This window comes from Myxocyprinus asiaticus, chromosome 43 (genome assembly GCF_019703515.2).
Source record: "Myxocyprinus asiaticus isolate MX2 ecotype Aquarium Trade chromosome 43, UBuf_Myxa_2, whole genome shotgun sequence".
In the NCBI taxonomy this organism is placed as follows: Eukaryota; Metazoa; Chordata; class Actinopteri; order Cypriniformes; family Catostomidae; genus Myxocyprinus; species Myxocyprinus asiaticus.
Genome location: NC_059386.1, coordinates 1,893,418 through 1,915,577, shown reverse-complemented (window position 1 = coordinate 1,915,577; position 22,160 = coordinate 1,893,418). Strand labels below are relative to the sequence as shown.

Genomic DNA, 22,160 nt, shown 5'->3' with positions numbered 1-22,160 from the left:
CATGTACTCTTGACATTTTCTCAACCAACTTCTTGAGGTATCTCCCTGGGATGCTTTTTAAACAGTATTGAAGGAATTCCATCTATGTTGGGCACTTATTGGCTGTTTTTCGTTATTATTTGGTCCAAGTCATCCATTTCAAAAACTTTTTTTTTTCATTAAATTTTAGTTTTATAATGAAATAAATTAACATTGTGGCACAATTATATTTTTGTCTACAAAACTAATTTCAAACATTTAAGCATACGCCTTCAGATCAAAAGATTTTTAAGATCATGAGAAACATTTCAGTCAAGTGTTTCAAAACTTTTGACCGGTCGTGTGTGTGTGTGTGTGTGTGTATATAATATAGTATAATATAGTATAATATAATATATATATATATATATATATATATATATATATATATATATATATATACACTATATTGCCAAAAGTATTCGCTCACCCATCCAAATAATTTAATTCAGGTGTTCTAATCACTTCCATGGCCACAGGTGTATAAAATGAAGCACCTAGGCATGCAGACTGCTTTTACAAACATTTGTGAAAGAATGGGCCGCTCTCAGGAGCTCAGTGAATTCCAGCATGGTACTGTGATAGGATGCCACCTGTGCAACAAGTCCAGTCGTGAAATTTCCTCGCTACTAAATATTCCACAGTCAACTGTCAGTGGTATTATAACAAAGTGGAAGTGATTGGGAATGACAGCAACTCAGCCACGAAGTGGTAGGCCACGTAAAATGACAGAGCGGGGTCAGCGGATGCTGAGGCGCATAGTGCGCAGAGGTCGCCAACTTTCTGCAGAGTCAATCGCTACAGACCTCCAAAGTTCATGTGGCCTTCAGATTAGCTCAAGAACAGTGCGTAGAGAGCTTCATGGAATGGGTTTCCATGGCCGAGCAGCTGCATCCAAGCCATACATCACCAAGTGCAATGCAAAGCGTCGGATGCAGTGGTGTAAAGCACGCCGCCACTGGACTCTAGAGCAGTGGAGACGCGTTCTCTGTAGTGACGAATCACGCTTCTCCATCTGGCAATCTGATGGACAAGTCTGGGTTTGGGGGTTGCCAGGAGAACGGTACTTGTCTGACTGCATTGTGCCAACTGTGAAGTTTGGTGGAGGGAGGATTATGGTGTGGGGTTGTTTTTCAGGAGCTGGGCTTGGCCCCTTAGTTCCAGTGAAAGGAACTCTGAATGCTTCAGCATACCAAGAGATTTTGGACAATTCCATGCTCCCAACTTTGTGGGAACAGTTTGGGGATGGCCCCTTCCTGTTCCAACATGACTGCACACCAGTGCACAAAGCAAGGTCCATAAAGACATGGATGAGCGAGTTTGGTGTGGAAGAACTTGACTGGCCTGCACAGAGTCCTGACCTCAACCCGATAGAGAACCTTTGGGATGAATTAGAGCGAAGACTGCGAGCCAGGCCTTCTCGTCCAACATCAGTGTCTGACCTCACAAATGTGCTACTGGAAGAATGGTCAAAAATTCCCATAAACACACTCCTAAACCTTGTGGAAAGCCTTCCCAGAAGAGTTGAAGCTGTTATAGCTGCAAAGGGTGGGCCGACGTCATATTAAACCCTATGGATTAAGAATGGGATGTCACTTAAGTTCATATGCGTCTAAAGGCAGATGAGCGAATACTTTTGGCAATATAGTGTATATATTCAATTTAATGATAGTAAATGAGATTAACTATGTGTGTGGAAATTCACAGCAGTTATGGTTGTCAGAACTTGGAACAGTCCCAACCACCTTGGTGACTTCCAATTCTTTCACCTGTGATCCTTTACCACCACCCAGTCTCCGGGCCCCAGTTCATGCAATTTCCCTTTCGTCTCTCTAGGGAGTGCTTCACCTGTCTATGAATATCACAAAGCACAGCAGGGAGGTTTGCACAATAATGCAACATTTCATCCTCACAATGGTTAGTATCAAGCAACTGCCTTTTTTGTGGTCCAATTCCCAAATACTGACTGGTGTGACGTAGGGCTTGATTCACAAAATGGGTTCCATTATTACTGCTAATTTTTCCTGGAATGTCTCATCTGGGTATTATTTCTTGCATTAGAATTTTTGCCACTGCACTCGCATCTGCCTTTCTAGTGGGGTATGCTTCCACCCACTTGGAGATCATATCTACAATCACCAGGCAATTTTTTGCCCTCTTGCAGACTCCGTTCAATAAAGTCAATTTGAAGGTAGTCAGATGGCTTTTCAGGTGGCGGATGTGCACTCATGGGCATCTGTTGCCCTCTTCCTACATTAAATTTGGCAAATTTTTGACATTTTTGGACATAAATGGAAAACCCCTTTGTGAACCAGTATCTGTTTATTTTACTCATCCCTCCTTTTGACACATGGTCTACACTGTGTCAATTTTGCATAATATGGAAATAAATTATGTGGCAGGCATGGTTTACCATTTGGACCAACCCAAATACCGTCTCGCTTAGAACAATCAGCATTCTTCCAGGTAGCTTTCTCCTCCGCTCTTGCTCTGCTCTGTAAGTCAATAAAATCTGCATTTGGTGTGTGTGTGTCAGTTTGTGGAACAGAAACAAAACTTGTTTTGAACTTCCTGTTGAGCAGCTTTCTTTGCTGCAACATCTGTGCATGCATTTCCTACAAAAATGGGGTTAAGTGAGTTAGTGTGTACCTCCCATTTTCAGACAGTGACAGAGGACGGTAACAGTATGGCCTCTAACAGCACCACCACCAGGGGTCCTTTAGAGTTGGGTTTGGCTGTAGATGTAAGGAAGTCTCTTTGCTTCCAAATGGCCCCAAAATCATGCACCACCCTGAATGCATATCTTCTATCAGTGTAAATATAAACAGACTTACCAGCCACGTGTTTGCAGGCTTCAGTTAAAGCTATCAATTCCACTGCTTGTGCAGATGTGTGTCCTGGTAAGGAGTGTTCAGTGATGGTAACAAATGCAGTTACTACAGCGAACCCAGCCCTAGTTTTCCCGTGATAGGGTCCCTTGAGGCAGAACCATCAACAAACAGTTCCAACTCAGCATTGGAGAGTGGTGTATCCTTGAGGTCTGGCCTGGGGGAGCAAATGGCTGTTATTGAAGCAACACAGTCATGTGGTTCTCCATCGTCTGCTGTGGGTGAAAGAGTAGCAGGGTTAAGAACTGTACATCTTTTAAAAGTAATGTTTGGCATTTCCAATAATACAGCATTATACAGTTGTGCTCAAAAGTTTGCATACCCGGTAGAAATTGTGAAATTTTGGCATTGATTTTGAAAATATGACTGATTATTCATTTATCAGTTTGCCTTATTTAAGGATTGTGATCATATGAAGCCATTTATTATCACATAGTTGTTTGGCTCCTTTTTAAATCATAATGATAACAGAAATCACCCAAATGGCCCTGATCAAAAGTATACATACCCTTAAATGTTTGGCCTTGTTACAGACACACAAGGTGACACACACAGGTTTAAATGGCAATTAAAGGTTAATTTCCCACACCTGTTTCAAAAGGTTATACAAGGATATCCAAAGTCTTGAAAATGCCAGTCAGTACTGTTCAATCACTTAAGAAGTCGAAAATTCGGGGATCTCTTGATACCAAGCCAAGGTCAGGTAGACCAAGAAAGATTTCAGCCACAACTGCCAGAAGAATTTTTTGGGATACAATGAAAAACCCACAGGTAACCTCAGGAGAAATACAGGCTCCTCTGGAAAAAGACAGTGTGGTTGTTTCAAGGAGCACAATACGATGATACTTGAACAAAAATGAGCTGCATGGTCGAGTTGCCAGAAAGAAGCCTTTACTGCGCCAATGCCACAAAAAAGCCAGACAACATCTTGACACACCTCACAGCTTCTGGCACACTGTAATTTGGAGTGACAAGACCAAAATAGAGCTTTATGGTCCCAACCATAAGTGCTATGTTTGGAGAGGGATCAACAAGGCCTATAGTGAAAAGAATACCATCCCCACTTTGAAGCATGGTGGTGGCTCACTGATGTTTTGGGGGTGTGTGAGCTCTAAAGGCATGGGGAATCTTGTGAAAATTGATGGCAAGATGAATGCAGCATGTTATCAAAAAATACTAGCAGACAATTTGCATTCTTCTGCATGAAAGCTACGCATGGGACGCTCTTGGACATTCCAGCACAACAATGACCCTCAGCACAAGGCCAAGTTGACTCTCCAGTGGTTACAGCAGAAAAAGGTGTAAAAGGTATTGGAGTGGCCATCACAGTCTCCTGACATTAATATCATCGAGCCACTCTGGGGAGATCTCAAACGTGCAGTTCATGTAAGACGACCAAAGACTTTGCATGACCTGGAGGCATTTTGCCAAGACGAATGGGCAGCTATACCACCTGCAAGAATTTGGGGCCTCATAGTCAACTATTACAAAAGACTGCACGCTGTCATTGATGCTAAAGGGGGCAATACACCGCATTAATAACTAAGGGTATGCAGACTTTTGAACAGGGGTCATTTCATTTTTTCTTTGTTGCTATGTTTTGTTTTATGATTGTGCCATTCTGTTATAACCTACAGCTGAATATAAATCCCATAAGAAATAAAAGAAATGTGTTTTGCCTGCTCACTCATGTTTTCTTTAAAAATGGTACATATATTACCAATTTTCCAAGGGTATGCAAACTTTTGAGCACAACTGTATCTAAACCATCGTGCTGCAGACAGGTGGGTTGTTTTTTGTTCTAACAGTATGATTGATATGATTGAACTGCATGTGGGACCAATAGGATCAAATGTTGATAACCCACCAAATCTCTGGAAGCGAGCACTGCTTTTTATGCAGCAACAACTGCTATAAGTCATTTGGGCTGCCTAGCTGCCACTGTATCTAATTTAGATGCGAAATAAGTTACAGTCCTTAATTTTCCCCCATGGTCTTGTGACAGAACAGAAGGCATGTAACCTCCTTTTTCTCCACAGTCTGCACAAAATGCTTAGTCATGTCAGGCAGTCCCAATGTAGGTGCAGATTATAAAGCCACCTTCAGAGAAGAGAAAGCTTCATGCCCGAATTCAGTCCAAACTACTTTGTCGTGCTGTCAGGCCTTTACCACGTATCATTGCAGACAGTGGAGCCTCTATTTCCACATAATTAGGAATCCACCGCCTACAAAATGATGTCATACCTAAAAAAACCTCATCGCTTGTTTTTTGGCGATAGGCCGTGGAATGTTTTGTATTGCCAAAATTATTTTGAGCGAGAGGGACTTACACTCAGCTGTGATTACATGGCACAGGAATGTAACTTGAGGCCTTACCAATTGCAATTTTGTTTTGCTTACTTTGTGGCCATTCTCAGTCAAATGTTTCAAAAGGGTCAGAGTGTCAGCTTTGAATGCTTCCTCTGTGGGAGAGCAGATAAATAAATAATCAACATACTGGAGCAGTGCACTATTTTTTGAGAGCTCAAGGCCTTCTAAGTTATCTTTCAGGGCCGCATCTTAAATTGCAGGGCTTTCGCAATAACCCTGTGCCAGTCTTGTCCAGGTGTATGTTTTCCCCTTGAAGGAAACTCAAACCAATATTGTGAGTCTTTTTTGACTGGTATGCTAAAGAAAGTATTAGGTCAATAACTGAACCACTTGCTATTTGATGGAAACTGGGACAAAATGGTGTGTGGGTTGGGCATGTGCACGTACGGCTGCATTCACAGCTTGTTAATCTTGAACAAATCTCCATTTTCTGGCTGGCCAGCATCTCTTATTTTCTTAACTGGAAAAATTGGAGTATGCACCGGTGACGTTTGGCATGGCAAAATTATGCCTGATTTCAATAAAGATTCAAATACTGGTCGAATGCCTTCCATTGCTTTGTATTTGATTTGGATATTGTGCTGTGCACGGCCGAAAAGTGGATTTTAGAGTGATCACAACTGGTTCAGTGCATCATATTTACTTTGGGCCCAAAGAGAACTTGGTATTTCAGAGAGCTCAGGAGGGTCTTCACCAGACGTGTGGTTGACCATTAAACATGTCTCCTCAATCTGAACAGTTCTGTCAACAGTTATGCCTAAGGGCATCTGTAATCTGTGAGTAGCATGCTTAATATTATATTGAACCCCTTTTTTAAAGGTGTCTTGCCAATCTGTTTCAAATACACAATTATGCACCCATGGTCCTAAATCTTACCATTTTATGTCAGCTGTTTTAGCTAATGAAATATGTGTGGTAGCCCCTGGAACAGTACAGTTTTGCTCTTAGAGGCTCTGGGTGCTGAACTTATGCTGCACACATTGTCTTTCCAGTAAAACCAATCTGTCTGTATAACATCTACACATTTGGGAAAAAAAAAAAAAAACATTCTCAAAATTTTCATTTCATTCTGACACAAGCAGTGCAATGCAAATCACCCTCTTGTAGGAATCTTAGTGTTCATTGTGGTGTGTGTTCTTATGTGTGTTGCAGTAATTTTCTGCCCACTGTGTCTTGTGATGCTTCTGTGAGGTGCCATTTATAGGCATAGAGAATGGGGGTGCGGACAGGGTTCTTTAGCATGGTGTAAGCATGTGAGTGAACTTCAGAGTCAGTATGTCTGGCCAGTACTACCCCTGCTTCGTTAGCCTTTAACATAATGCCCAGAGTACACATTAAATTGCGTCCCATCAAATTTATTGGGCAGCATTTTGACAGTAGGAATGAATGTTTTATGATGCCCTTCAGATCATCTTTGATTGAAAGTGGCACTGTATAAAACTCTTTTACTGAATAACCAGTATTATCCACTAAATTTGGGAGGGGGTGTGAATTCTTTTTTTCATAATTACAGATTCTGTGGCATCAGAATCCACTAAAAATATAATTGGTTTGTTTCCAACTGTCAATGTGATGGTAGGCATCATTTTATAGGCTGAACTGGAAAACATTGCAAACATTGTGTTTTCGTGTGTGTGTGTGTGTGTGTGTGTGTGTGTGTGTTATACTCTGACTCACGTGCCCTTGATTCAGCATCCCCTGTCCTTGGCCCCCCAGGGAGTCAATCCTCCTTTCGATTTATATGTGGTTGCAGGCCTTAATGTCCTTTCTAATCTCTGGACAGTTTCTGATCCAGTGATCTGTTGCCCCACAGTTGAAGCAGCCTTTTTATTCCCTTCCTCGGTTTCTGCCTCTGCCCCACCCGCACCCTCTCTGGCTCTGTGCCTCATATGCTTGCATCTGGTCCATTTGCAATCTCACAGCCGTAGCTTTCTCTTTCTGTTGTATTTTCTCATTCAACAGTTTTTCAGCATGCACAGTGTGGTTCTCTCTTACCTGCAACATTCCCGTTTCACAGTCTACACAGTGGTTTTTCACATTCTCTTATCTCAGATCTCAGTCCTTCGAGGAAACTCACGCAAATGCATTTCCCATGGCAACATGGTATTGGTGTCCAGTGGTTTATCGATACCACAGTTTGCAGTGTGCACCTCAGTCAGGCACACTAAATACTCGGTCACTGGTTCTGTAGGACCCTGCTTGCAGGAGGCAATCTTTTGAAAATCCATTCGTTTAGGAAATGTTGTTCAAATTCTGTTCGACAGTCCAGTCACTGCCCGCACATGCATGCTGATATCTTCTTCGCTGTATGGGTGCTCTACCATGACAGGAAAATTGGCGGTCGTGGCACTGCTTGATTCGGATGTTGTCCGGGAGGGGTCGAGTCCAGGTCTGGGTCACCTACATATTTCAGACACTGAGAGATTTATTTATTATTATAATTTTTTTTTATAGAGGGCCCTGTCCCACCCTGGTGCATTTTTCTGTCCCTCAGGTTTGTTTCAGTTAACCAATCAGAAAATGCTTTCCAATCACCCAATCACATAAGTCATGTTTTTTTCTATTCTTTCTTAGCCATTTTATCATGTTTTTCTTGACTTGCTTTTTCCTTCTCTTATCAGTTTTTCCTTTAACTGTTTCATTTTTCTTGTGCTAAAACTTCCAATCTTTGGAAAACCACATTCAGCTACCCAATCTCTAATTGAGCTCAGCTGCTTGGTCTGTAATTAGTTAACATGTCTTTAAAATTTGGAGCATCCATATCTGGATAGAGGACTGGACCCCTATTGATGTCATTATTTTTGCTTGAATTCGATCCCATGTTCCCTTTATACTGCAGTTAGATGATTCTCTATCAGTTCCAAACCTGCCCTAGTAACTTGTCGGTTAAAATAATGTAATTATTTAGAATCCCTTTTATTTCCATTGTTGGTCTTTCCCCAATTGAAGATTTAAATTTCTCTAATAAAGAATCACAGTGGAATTTCTTTTATTCCAGCGTTGGTCTTTCCTTAATTAAAGATTTACATTTCTCCAATTTAGAATCACATCGGAATTTCTATTGTGGTCCCAGACTGGCTATTCCAGCATTAGACTTTCCTCAACATTAGACTCTGCCCCCGCCAGAGGCAAAGAGACAATTCCTTGCTCCAGATCCTCCCTGCCTCTCGTGACAGTTTCAACCTTGACAACACTATCTGTTTGAGTTACTGGTCAGATAACCACAAAGAGGCGGGGGTGCAAGGCCACTCTGTTCTCAGAAATGCAGGCAGTGTTGTGACACACACACAAACACAGTATGAGATTATAAGTCTACATAAAGTAAATATGATTATGATTAAACATGTATACATTTTAAAATTTCTATTACATTGCGTTTCACTATTTTAAAAAAATTACTCATTATCCCAGCATTTTCCATTTGACAAGACTCAAGTAAATTTTAGAACTAGGGGCACCCTGTATATGGCTGATATACCGGTATCCTTCTGTAATCAGAATGTAAATGTGGTTAGATTTCACCTAATGAGAACTCCTAATATGTCTTTGTTTGTGTTGCAGAATGTCAAACATTTCAGCTTGTTTTCTTGGATCTGCTCGGAACAGAAATATATTTGAGGAAGTGAAGAGGTGAGGAGAGCTTCAGATCAAAGGATACAGGGATTCACAGTGGGCCTGAACACAGATGTGCTATTGCTCTTGCTCTCTCTCTGCTCTTTAGGGGTCATTTCAGAGTGGTGTATATGACACCTGAATTCTGCTCGGGGAATATTCCTCTGCTTGTGCAGCTCAATGGGACAGTTGGTACGTGAAACTGAATTAAATAAAATCGCACTACAATGTGTTGATATAAATTGCCGCTTTTCCACTATCGGGCCAGTGTGAGCTGGGGCTATCAACTGGCCAGCCGTGGCCAGTAGCCTTGGGCCTCGAGCCACAAAACCAAAATTGATCTGCGTTCCCACCATCGGGCCAATAACAAATAACAGTGTTGCCCAAAAACCCGCCCTTAATATGCTGCTGCAGTGCTAACGTCACACACCCCGCCCATTGCACAAGCAAAGGGGAAGCTCACGTTGAGGTATCATGTAATCTAATTATCTAAAATATCAGGTTTATATAGAATGTAAACAGCAAGATTAGTTTGCGTTGACAACTAACCGACTGTAACTACCATGTTGTCCCTAGTGGTCTCTCCACTAACAGCAGGATGATGTCCCAGCACACCGTCTATAAAAGTTCACCGAACCATGGAAAGTAATTTCTTTGGGCACCACTTTGTACATTGGTCATTTTAACAGATTTGTACTGTGCCACATTTCTTCCCCCCGAACCAGTACTGTTTTGCGCTGGATACACAACCTGGGAAGTTTGGCAAAACTCAGACTTTGATACTGTACCTGCCTCAATTTCCGGTTGGCCTTGTTTGGCCCAAGGGTAATTGGTGGGCCAAAGGCTATTGGTCGTTGGTCCCGAGAAAGCCCCAACAAGGCATGATGAAGCCCCGGAAGTGACAGTGGGAATGCAACTTGTCCTGGCACGAACTAGCACGCCCTCATTTGGCCCAATGGTTGAAATGTGGCTAATGGTTGTTTCAGTGTTAATGAGTTTGTCTTTGCCATGTGTTTGTAGGTTTGTCTCTGGTTGCTGTGGACAAGGCACATTGTATCTCTCAGTGGGGTCATGAATTCAGGAGTGCTTATTGTGACCTGGGCAAACTCAAGAAAAACCTCCCTGGTGTAAGTTGTGCTGATTTTGCTATTATGTTGATCATGTCACTGAAAGATATCCCTGAAGAATTAATTTTGATCACACAAATGATTTATTTTATTTAAATATTTTTTTCAGGTTCCTATTTTGGTGTTCACGGCCACTGCAAGTCCGTCTATCCGTGATGACATTAAGAGTCTTCACCTGAGCAATCCCCTCATCACCTGCACCATGATCGACCGACCAAACCTCTACCTGGATGTCAGTCGCAAAAGCGGCGATGTTATGCAAGACATATAGCGATTTCTCATTAAAAAGAAAGGGTAGGCTGTGGTGATTGTTTTTTTTTTCTTTCTTTATACATTCGTTTAATTTTTGAAAGATATGACTTGTCTTGTTGAGAACTCACAGTAGGTTTTGCAATTAATCCATCCTTTCTTTAAGGATATTTTCGTCAACCGTAGGTTATAATTAAAATAGTTTGATTATCGTCATTGTGCGTCTTTTTCGTCTTCGTTATCGTTGACTAAATCAAAAAACCTTTGTCAACTAACATTTTCATCAGTAATTTCACTGACAAAATTAACACTGAGGTGACAAAAACTTGACTGCACATTTACACCAATAGGAAGTGATTTAATTCACTGGCCGGTGGTCAAGCTGCAACAGTGGCCCCTAATCTAAGTTCTCTGAGAATCCCTGTTATAACCTCACAAACATCTCAAATCAAATCAAATCACTTTTATTGTCACACAGCCATATACACAAGTGCAATGGTGTGTGAAATTCTTGGGTGCAGTTCCGAGCAACATAGCAGTCCTGCCAGTGATGAGGCATATACCAATTTACAATAAACATCAGATTAACACAACACAATTTAAAGTCTAATATACACATAATTACACACAACACAATATACAAATAATAACATACACTGTACAGTATACAATACACACAATATAGATACACATTATTCAATAAAAAAAAAGTATATATAGAATGTACAATAGGTTGTATTGTACTGTATTGACATTCAGGCTGTCGGTTGATAGTAAGTTGTTAAGAGAGAATATAATATAATAATATAATTTATGACAGTCCGGTGTGAGATATAAGATTAAGAGTAATAAAGTGCAGTGCTGATGTATTTTGTTCGTGGGAGATCAAGAGTTCAAAAGTCTGATTGCTTGGGGGAAGAAGCTATCATGAAGTCGGCTGGTGCGGGTCCTGATGCTGCGATATCGCTTGCCTGATGGTAGCAGTGAGAACAGCCCATGGCTCGGGTGGCTGGAGTCTCTGATGATCCTCCGAGCTTTTTTCACACACCGCCTTGTATATATGTCCTGGAGGGAGGGAAGCTCACCTCCGATGATGTGTCTGGCAGTTCGCACCACCCTTTGCGGTGCTTTGTGGTTGTGGGTGGTGCTATTGCTGTACCAGGCGGAGATGCAGCCAGTCAGGATGCTCTCTATAGTGCAGGTGAAGAACCATGTGAGGATGTGGCGGTTCATTCCAAACTTCCTCAGCCGTCTCAGGAAGAAGAGGCGCTGATGAGCCTTCTTCACAATGACTTCAGTGTGGATAGACCATGTGAGTTCCTCAGTGATGTGGACACCCAGGAACTTGAAGCTGCTGACTCTCTCCACTGGTCCTCCATTGATGGTGATGGGACTGTGTTCTCTGTCTTTTCTTCTGAAGTCCACCACAAGCTCCTTTGTCTTACTGATGTTGAGGGAGAGGTTGTGCTCCTGACACCAGTGTGTCAGAGTGTGCACCTCCTCTCTGTAGGCTGTTTCATCATTGTCAGTGACCAGACCTACCACCGTCGTGTCATCGGCAAACGTAATGATGGCATTGGAGCTGTGTGTTGCCACACAGTCATGTGTGTACAGAGAATACAAAAGTGGGCTGAGAACACAGCCCTGTGGGGCTCCAGTGTTGAGGGTCAGTGATGAGATGTTGCTGCGTATTCTAACCACCTGGCGTCTACTTGACAGGAAGTCCAGGATCCAGCTGCACAGTGAGCTGTTTAAGCCCAGAGCCCGGAGTTTCTCATCAAGCTTGGAGGGCACTATGGTGTTGAATGTTGAGCTGTAGTCTACAAACAGCATTCTCACATAAGTGTTCTTTTTTCCAGGTGGGAGAGAGCAGTGTGTATTGTAGATGCAATGGCATCATCAGTGGAGCGGTTGTTGCGGTAAGCAAACTGCAATGGGTCAAGAGAGAGGCAGCACAGAGCAGATGTAATCTTTGATTAGTCTCTCAAAGCATTTGCTGATGATGGGGGTCAGAGCAACAGGACGCCAGTCATTTAAGCAAGTGATTTTGGATTGCTTTGGAACAGGCACAATGGTGGACATTTTAAAGCATGTGGGGACTACAGACAAAGAGAGGGAAAGGTTGAAAATGTCTGTAAAAACACCAGCCAGTTGGTTAGCACACGCTCTGATGACGCGGCCCGGAATGCCATCTGGACCCGCGGCTTTGCAGATATTCACCCGTCAGAAGGATCGGGTTACATCCGCTACAGAGACGGAGAGTGAACTAACCTCTGTAGCTTCGGCCGCGAGAGCTCTCTCCGCGAGGGCGGTGTTATTTCCCTCAAAACAAGCATAAAAAGTATTTAGCTCATCCGGGAGAGATGCAGCGGTGTTCATGACGGAGTTTTTATTTCCTTTGAAGTCCGTGATGATGTTAATTCCCTGCCACATGCTTCTAGAGTTGGTGGTGTTAAACTGTCCTTCAATCTTGTCCCTGTACTGGTGTTTTGCTGTCTGTTTTTCAGAGGGCATAACTGGCTTGTTTATGCTCCTCCGCGTTCCCGGAATTAAAAGCGGAGGTCCGCACATTAAGTGCCGTGCGAACATCGCTATTAATCCATGGCTTCTGGTTCGGATAGATCCGTATTGTTCTGGTCAGAACAACGTCCTCTATGCACTTTCTGATGAAACACATTACGCTATCAGCTTAAAGCTCGTTGTCGTCATCCGAGGCGGACCGGAACATCTCCCAGTCCGTGTGATCAAAACAGTCCTGTAGCATAGAGTCTGATTGGTCCGACCAGCACTGGATCGTTGTGAGGGTGGGTGCTTCCTGTTTCAGTTTCTGCCTGTAAGCGGGCAGAAGCAGAATGGAAGAGTGGTCCGATTTGCCAAATGGTGGGCGGGGGAGGGATTTGTAGCCATCCCGGAAGGGAGAGTAGCAATGGTCCAAAACCATTGCCCCTCGTGTGTTGAAACTGATGTGTCGGTGGTATTTTGGTGCGACTGATTTGAAACTGGCTTTATTAAAGTCCCCGGTCACAATGAACGCGGCCTCAGGGTGTGCGGTTTCCTGCTTGCTTATAATCCCATACAGTTCCTTGATTGCCCGGTCTGTGTCGGCTTGTCGGGGGATGTACACAGCAGTGATAATGATCACTGTGAATTCCCTCGGTAGCCAGAATGGTCGACACAGAAGCGTGAGAAATTCCAGATCAGGAGAGCAGAAAGACTTGATAGAATGTACGTTCCTCTGATCACACCAGGATTTGTTGATGATAAAACATACACCACCACCTCTGCTTTTACCCGAGAAGTCTTTCGCTCTGTCCGCTCGGTGCATGGAGAACCCCGCGGGTTCAATGGCTGAGTCTGGAATCTCTGCAGACATCCAAGTTTCCGTAAGGCATATAATGCAGCAGTCCCTCGTCTCTCGTTGGAAAGAGATCCGTGATTTCAGCTCGCAGAGCTTGTTATCCAGAGACTGAACATTTGCCAGTAGAATACTGGGTAGCGGGGGTCGATTTGCATGGCTTCTTACACTGATGAGAACACCGGCTCTGTTTCCCCTTTTCTTCCTGAGTTTCCGCGGCCGGGCAGCCCAGACAAAGGTCATGGTTTAGTGTCATTCCTTTGTGTCTCTGACTGTGGTGTGTTTTGTAGGGGTGATTATGAGTTTTGAAGGATCAGCTATCATGTACTGTCCCTCTAAGAAAGAGGCAGAGCGTGTTATGGCGGCTCTGTTTAAACTGGGCATCACGTGTAGAGTTTATCACGCTGGTCTGAGTAACAAACAGAGGAGAGAGACACAGCACCAGTTCACGAGGGCTTTGCACACTGCTTTTTAAGCAGCATAGCTTTAAACCCTGGGTTAGGAAACCCTGCTCTGCCAAATGTATAGTGTGAAATGATGCGGTGTTAGAATATAACAGAGTTGTTTAACAACAGACAACCAATCATACACCGGTGTGCCAAAACATTATGACCACTCATAGCGAACAACGTTGATCATCTTTTAACAAGGTCATGTCAAGGTTGGGTAGATTTGATGGTAAGCGAATAATCAGTTCTTGTAGTCAACGTGTTGATTGCAGGAGAAATGGGCAGGAGTAAAGACCTGAGTGACTTTGACAAATTGGGGGAAGTGGGGAAGTGATGGCACCAGGATGCACTGTGGAAAGACGACAAGCCAGTGGAGGGAGTGTGATGCTCTGGGTAATGTTCTGCTGGGAAACCCTGGGTCTGGCCATTCATGTGGATGTCAATTTGACAGATGCCACCTACCTAAACATTGTTGCAAACCAGTTACACCCCTTCATGGCAATGTTATTCCCTGATGGCAGTGGCCTCTTTCAGCAGGATAATGCGCCTTGCCACACTGCACACTGTTGTTCGGGAATGGTTTGAGGAACACGAAGGGTTCAAGGTGTTGCCCTGGCCTCCAAATTCTCCAGATCACAATCCAATTGAGCATCTGTGGGATGTGCTGGACCAAAAAGTCTGATCCACGGCAGCTCCTCCTCATAACTTACAGGACTTGAAGGATCTGCTGCTAATGTCTTGGTGCCAGATACCACAGGATACCTTCAAGGGTTTTGAAGAGTCCCTTGGCAGGTCGGCACTGTTTTGGCGGTAAGCGGAGGACCAACAGCAAATTAGGCAGGTGGTCATAATGTTTTGGCTCATCAGTGTATAATGCCTCGGCGCTTACCTTTTATAAAATATTCATGCACTTTTGTGCAGTTGCAAAAAACTTTAAAGCAAGTTTACGTTCTCCGTCTGAGGGAAAACGGTAAAATGTTGAAAAGTGATGGCAAATGTGATAACTGCCGTAATGAAGAGACAGTATTTCTGTTGCATGTTTTCATTTGTGCTGTCAGTCGATTAAATCACATTATTTTTTTTGTAGTTAATCGCGATTAATCGCAGATTTTGAAAGTGCTGAAATTTGACACTATTTGCCAGCAGGTGGGTGTGTCTTTAAGACCAAGCTTATACAGTCTAGAGGGGGTAATTCAAGTAACATTAAATGTTTCCCAAAGTCTAAGTGGGAGTTTGAATAATTGAAAGAACTAGTCCCCACATAGGTTGCATATTTATTGCAATGGGCATTAAATCCCTTAAAGTGTCATCCTCCACTTTTACTTCTTTGTTACAGCAATTGAAGCTGGGTTCATGATTTGCATCAAAGCGGTAAAGCCAGTGTCGTGCACCGCATTGAACTCACCATGAAAAGTGCTTGCAAATAAAAACAACTGAGTTTCGGTGATAGTTAAGATTTGGTGTGCTTCTGTGGTAATTAAAACGTGTCTTAAAAAGGCTGAAAAATGCTTGATTTCTACCACAAGTCCCACCTGTGCTTGTTTTGTCCATCAAATAGTGTTAAGATTTCCTCTCTCCATTTTATTACTGACAGGGAAGCAATGTCAGAGATTCTTATATTTACTAATTCCGCGGCTCTATCATAGGAGAGAGTGTAACGGTCAACTAGCATGTTAAGACCTTTCCACCTATAGAATGTCTATGGCACCCCCTTGTTATGCTTGGCTTGTAGGCTCATCTTGGTAGAAGGGCTCTGGTGCTGTGGCGTGTGCGTCAGTCAAATGACTCCGGGTGGACACATTACAAAGTTTCCTCCCTTCATGGTAAATACGTTAATCGTGATTAAGAAAAATTAATGCATTAAACTTTAATTGCATGCGTTAACTCGTTAATTCTGACAGCTCTAGTTTTTATAGTATGTTTCAAATGTTATGGTTGGCTAATCTCTTTTCACTGGAGTAGCTGACAGTAGCTACGTTTACATGCAATCAAGTAAGCAATTTATAATCTGACTGATCACTCAATCGGATTGAAAAGCCTTCATGTAAACACCTGGAAAAAATTATCCGATTGAGCTGGATCCGAATGAAATTTCCATCCGATTGAAAGGGGTGGTGTAGATCTAAAATAATCAGTTTAAAAGAAAAATATTAGCCATGTAAAGGTTTGAATCCAACTACTCTCTCAGTCGGATAATAAATTACCTTATGCCCATGCGCAGAGCAGTGGTGCCTATGTAACTGTTTATGCATAATACTTGTTGCGGGAACCTAATTTATACAAAGTAATGACAATTTAAAAAAGAGGAGAATTTTCTCTCCGTTCCGGAGTGGAACTTCAATAAATTGCCCTTGAAGGTCTCTGCGTTGTTTTGTCTTTTCTGAGCGCAAAATTAAGCAATTAAAGCAATTATTGTTAATTCACACATTTGATTCCGTTATTCTCTTTATTTGACTCCAATTTTATATTAATCTGACTCCAATTTTAAGTTGACCTCTAATTTATATTTAAGCTCTAATTAATTTCTGATCATTCTTTTAATTTAACATTAAGTTATTGATTACTCTAAATCTTCTATTCATTGTCCTTTCGATCTTTGGAGACTTACGCCGGCTTTTATTTAATTACGTATACCTCCCGAAAATGGATAGCCAGTTCCGTTCTTAGTCAGTGGTTGTAGGGTTAACTAACATCGTCTGGTTTGGCTCGTCTCGTAACCAGACGATATTGCCGCTTAGTCACGTACATACAACTTGCTAAGACGGGCGGTGAGCAGTGACAGAGTCTTTAAATAGCTTTCTCCTACCCGGTTGTCCTGAGTGGTTTCTCCTATATTAAAGCTCCAGTTTGGTCTACCCTGGTCTATTGAAATTCAAATCCTACCCGGCTGTCCTAGGTGGTTGTCCTACCTGGTTGTCCTGAGTGGTTTAAATTCAAACTGAGAGTCTTTAAATGGCTTCCTCCTATATTAAAGCTCGAGTAATGATTTCAGAGGAATTCAGAATAAATCAATAACAATTTATTTGTCAGGTAGGATATAAAACATTGTTGCAGAAATTCAAATCAAAGCCAATTTCACATGATCAGAATAAACAAGCATTACTAAAAATAAAAGACAAGTCAAAGAAACATACCTGACAAAACTACATGCAGCGGTACAGCATGGGAGATCTGCTTACAGATCCCTAGAGCTTCCTGCCAACTTTCCTTAAATATCCAGACAGAATAAACATTGTGTACCAAATGGTATTATCCTTTGAACAATGAGGATTTGGGGGTGAATGGGTTCTTGACTTCCTGGGGTTTAACCTTGTTAACATATAGGATATCATTTCAAATGTAGGTCAAGGAGGGGGATAGACCTCCAGAATTATGCAGTATTTGGCAAAGACCTTATAACTTTGTTACCATTAGTTTTATCAGCATGGGAAAGAGACCACTATACCAGTCGCACAGAGACCTCTTAAATGATATCAAACACATACAGTTGCATTATTTGTTTTCATGGTATTTGTTATATTTTTAAATATAAATCTTATGTCTTTGTGTTGGTCCAGAGCTGTTGAAGGGGAGAATGGGGAGAGAGAAGGGGGGGCAGCAAGGTGATTTGCAGTTTATCATACTGTGGTGATATTCAGGTGAAGATTTCAGCTTTGTAAAACAATGCAAAGGCGATTTGCAATTTATCACACGTGGTGATATTCAGGTGTAGATTTCAGCTTTTGTGAGAGAGTTCTATGACGTTGATTCTCACAGAGTTCTTTGACTTATACCGGAAATGGCGTCTTTTGGTTGTAGACATTCTGGTGCCAGCCTTACAACAAACAAGCATTATTAAGGGAATGCGGGCTCGCACTGAATATTCTTGACATCACATAAAACAAAAAAATAATTCTTTATAGAGAATTTAAGCAGCAGATGCAGTTACAGCGTTCTGCATTCCATTGCATATATGCGACTTCACTCACTTCCTGACGTCATAACCATAATTTCTTAAAGATTTCTTCTTTGCCAGAGTGACAGTCGATAGTACGTGACAGATTAGTACAGTAAATGTTAGAACATGTTTTACAAGAGATACTGCAAAGTGAACACAGTAAATAGCCTAAACATCCTCCTCAAAACTCATGTTAAATTGTTTTAAAATCATGTAAAATTACACACAGTCGATTATGGAGTTTGAGTAAACTCAAAAATATTGATGGCCTATAAATAATAATATCTAGGTTTTAGACGTAGGCTATTTATATCATAGAGTAAAACTCTTCTTCTGACAGTTATATAACACTGCAATTATTGCTTAGTGATTTTTGTGTAGCGTCCCACTTAAAGTCCCTATTATTTTGTTTCCATTCCACATCTGTAAACACCCAAGGACAACTCTCACTCACCTGTCCTTTCGTCGTACTCTGATTCAGAGATGCCTGCGGTTATATTTGAGGAATGGGCATGAGGCAAATATGGTTAATTCAGACAGAATATTAGACACTTCTAATTCTTCGTTTGCCGAGTAAAGTGAGTAACATAGCTTTTCTGGCATTTTTTTTTTTTTTTAAAGATTTTAACAAAAAACATAAATTACAGACTTTGGTGCCATGCTTGCGGTGGCTTTTTCAGTCTTCACGGCTGACACACCTTGCATGCACAGAAGTTTGGTTCGGAATACATGTAATGCACATGTAAACGAATATTTGTATCGGACTGCAAAGTTTAGGGGACATATACAGTACATTCAGAATCTGCAATTGGATTGAATTTATTCGGACTGACAAAAATGAGTGCATGTTAACATGACTAGTGTCGATCATCAAGTTGCAGTTTCAGTAAATGGTGTTTTATTTCTAGAGTAGTTTTGAAGTTACAATATGTTATATTCCAATTAGCTTTCTTATTTTAAAAAGATCAAGGATTTTTATTTATTTATTTTTTAATCAAAGCCTTCAGTGACACATGATCAGATGGTACCAGTATTGCTATAATAATATTAATTATAGTTAAAATAATAACTAAATATATATGGCAGATGAGGTCATGTTTGTCACAATGTTGTTTATATTGGCAGTGTGTGATGGCCACCGTGGCGTTTGGGATGGGCATTAAGTCTGATATCAGGAAAGTCATTCATTATGGAGCTCCTAAAAAGAGATGGAGTCATACTATCAGGAGATCAGCAGGGCTGGGAAAGACGGGCTGCCCAGTGCCTGTCCCGTCTTATGGATGCCTAGTGATATGGCACTGAGCCGGTGACAACCCATCCTCTTGTCATTAACTAGCTTTACTTGCGAGATCTTGTGTGTAGTTTATGTAAAATTTGTCTGTGCTTTTTTTTTTTTTTTTTTTTGCTTAAGATTTCTTCTAAACAATCCAAAAGTGAGCACTTCAGAGATAACAGGATGAATATGATGGCTATTTCATAATACCTGTCAAAAATATGTCTGATCATATTTCATCCCAAAACCAAAAGAAGGAAAGAAACAATTATATTTTTTCATAATAACAATTAATCCTATTTGTTTTGGACTGTTAAGATTTGTTTGCATGTTCATGACAAATAAACACTCCCCACAAATTCCTGTCACTCTTTTCCAAAAAATAATGATTATTTAAATTAAGTATTTCTATATCAAGGTAGTTTTTGTAGTAGAGCCTTTAGTATATGCTGATGTACAGTTGAAGTCAGAAGTTTACATACACCTTAGCCAAATATATTTAAACTACATTGTGTTTTTCACAATTCCTGACATTTAATCATAGAAAACATTTCCTGTCTTAGGTCAGTTAGGATCACTATTTTAAGAATGTGAAATGGCAGAATAATAGCAGAGAGAGTTATTTATTTCAGCTTCTATTTCTTTCATCACATTTCCAGTGGGTCAAAAGTTTACATACACTTTGTTAGTATTTGGTAGCATTGCCTTTAAATTGTTAAACTTGGGTCAAACGTTTTGGGTAGCCTTCCACAAGCTTCTCACAATAAGGAATTTTGTCCCATTCCTCCAGACAGAACTGGTGTAACTGAGTCAGGTTTGTAGGCCTCCTTGTTCGCACAAGCCTTTTCAGTTCTGCCCACAAAATTTCTATCAGATTGAGGTCAGGGCTTTGTGATGGCCACTCCAATACCTTGACTTTGTTTTCCTTAAGCCATTTTGCCACAAATTTGGAGATATGCTTGGGGTCATTGTTCATTTGGAAGACCCATTTGCGACCGAGCTTTAACTTCCTGGCTGATGTCTTGAGATGTTGCTTCAATATATCCACATAATTTTCCTTCCTCATGATGCCAGCTATTTTGTGAAGTGCACCAGTCCCTCCTGTAGCAAAGCACCCCCACAACATGATGCTGCCACTCCCATGCTTCACGGTTGAGATGGTGTTCTTCAGCTTGCAAGCCTCACCCTTTTTCCTCCAAACATAATGATGGTCATTATGGCCAAACAGTTTCATCAGACCAGAGGACATTTCTCCAAAATGTAAGATCTTGCACTTAAACTGTAGTCTGTCTTTTTTATGGTGGTTTTGGAGCATTGGCTTCTGCCTTGCTGAGCAGCCTTTCAGGTTATGTTGATATAGGACTTGTTTTACTGTGGATATAGATACTTGTCTACCTGTTTCCTCCAGCATCTTCTAAAGGTCCTTTGCTGTTGTTCTGGGATTGATTTGCACTTTTTGCACCAAACTACATTCATCTCTAGGAGACAGAATGCATCTCCTTCCTGAGTGGTATGATGGCTGCATGGTCCTATGGTGTTTATACTTGCGTACTATTGTTTGTACAGATGAACGTGATACTTTTCAGGCATTTGGAAATTGCTCCCAAGGATGAACCAGATTTGTGGAGGTCCACATTTTATTTTTCTGAGGTCTTGGGTGATTTCTTTTGATTTTCCCATGATGTCAAGCAAAGAGGCACTGAGTTTGAAGGTAGGCCTTAAAATACATCTACAGATATACCTCCAATTCAGTACACCTCCTATCAGAAGCTAATTGTCTAAAGGCTTGACATCATTTTATGCTTAAAGGCACAGTTAACTTAGTGTATGTAAACTTCTGACCCACTGGAATTGTGATATAATCAATTAAAAGTGAAACAATCTGTCTGTAAACAATTGTTGGAAAAATTACTCATGTCATACACAAAGTAGATGTCCAAACAACTTAGTTAAAATAGTTTGCTAATATTAAATCTGTGGAGTGGTTAAATTAATTTTAATGACTTCAACCTAAGTGTATGTAAACTTTTGATTTCAACTGTACATAGAGGTGTTAATATTAATGATGCTCATCATGATGAAATGTGTTGCAGGTTGATTTTGTCTAATTTTGAAGTTAAGTGTTTGAGGAAAGTGATGTCAGGTATTCTGGGCAACAGTCAGTGTTGTGATAATTGCAGATCAGGGTGAGTACAGCTGCTCTCATACTGTGTGTCCTCATTGTTCTGAAAAGGGCTTTTCACACTTTAAGTGTGAATTATCTTAATATGTTAGGGATATTAGGGTTGCATATTTACTGTATGAGGGCAATAACATTGATTGGAGGAAACAGCTAGTGACGTACACGTTTTAACTGCTTGTCCATCCAAATGTCTAGATGTTGCCATGGAAGTCTGCTCTGGTCGTCTTAAAGGGATAGTTCACCCATAAATTAAAATTCTCTCATCATTTACATTATCATTATATCTAAGATGTGTATGACTTTTCTTCTGCTGAACACAAAGATTTTTAGAAGAATATATCAGCTCTGTAGGTCCATACAATGCAAGTGAATGGTGACCAAAACTTTTGAAGGTCCATACGACTCCAGTGGTTTAATCAGTGTCTTCTGAAGTGATCCAATCAATTTTGGGTGGGAACAGACCAATATATAACTCCTTTTTCATTATAAATCTTGATATCTGCATTCTTCTTGGCGAGCATAAGTGCCATCTGGCACTCTGTTTATGCGTCAGATGCTAGGAAGTGTAATCAAGCTTGAAATTATGATTGTGCCTACAGACTGCAATGTCAAGGTTTACAGTGAAAAAGGAGTCTAATTGATTACTTTATGCTACCTTTGTGCTTTCTGGAGCTTCAAAGTTTTGCATTGTATGGACTTA

The 22,160-nt window shown here is 41.2% G+C and overlaps 1 pseudogene; it reads left to right on the top strand.

Annotated features, from left to right (window-relative positions):
- LOC127433194 (bifunctional 3'-5' exonuclease/ATP-dependent helicase WRN-like) overlaps window positions 1–22,160 on the top strand; it is a 67,998-nt pseudogene that overhangs the window by 21,569 nt on the left and 24,269 nt on the right.